Source organism: Limulus polyphemus, unplaced genomic scaffold (assembly GCF_000517525.1).
Source record: "Limulus polyphemus unplaced genomic scaffold, Limulus_polyphemus-2.1.2 Scaffold4272, whole genome shotgun sequence".
NCBI lineage: Eukaryota > Metazoa > Arthropoda > Merostomata > Xiphosura > Limulidae > Limulus > Limulus polyphemus.
In genome coordinates this window covers 47603-48601 of record NW_013669882.1, presented here as the reverse complement: position 1 = coordinate 48601, position 999 = coordinate 47603, and positions in this window count along the sequence as shown.

Here is a 999-nt window from a genome sequence, read left to right as displayed (position 1 = left end):
CGGATTTTTATGAAACTTGGTGGACATATGTAGAATATTATTCCTCATTGTCCTTCCAAACATAGTTCGCGTCTATTGATAATGACGGACGTACGAACACATTTTAATATTTTTTGAGAGCCGAATATGATCAACGCTGAGTGGGGGAGTATGCGCTCTACTGAGTGTTCCCCCCCCTCTGGTATATTTTCTTGGTTTCGAATTTGTTACTAAAACAATTGTTATTATAATTTTTTAAGTATATATAAATTTCCGACCGGTAGAAGGTCTATAGCTTCAAATAACGTATCTTTATTTATTTGTCCAGTTCTAATATCCTGATATACAGACACCCAAGATTGAACTGTTTTGAATATCAAAATGAGGTGGGCCTTCGAAGCCTCGCGCCAGCCATGTTCACAGGTGGACTTTTCATGTGGGTCCCGGATTCCCAAAATTGTTAATTTTGTATATCTTGCCAACGAACCTATACGAGTGGGTAATGAGTGTCACCAGATGGCCTTCTGGGCACAAAAACTATTAATTTACCACTTTCATGAGTTGAGTCAGACCGGTTCGTGTAGAGCAGCTGTAATTATTTCATTTAGAAAATATTTTAATTTCTAACGACTTGCTGTAAAACAAACAATATATAAATTGTTTTCAGTTGTCTTCGTAATATTTTGTTTAGTGTCAGTCGTAAAATACTAACTTACATCTATCTAGAGGTCAGTACTACTGACTAAACAGCAAAGGGAAGAAGTATTTGTCTATCCGTTCAATTTTCTACCTATCTCTGTGGCACTGAAGACAATTTTTCAACAAATAGAATATAAATATTTTTCGGGAACTGTTTGCCTATATCATGAACATGTTTTCAGGGGTTGTTTATCTCTGATCTGAAATCTGACTTCGACACGTGTTCTGCTACATGCCATGTTGGACTAACTGATTTAATCTTCTAGGTGTACTAGTGATAACATGTGTCAATAATGGAGAAATCTCGTGTTTTTGAGTGCA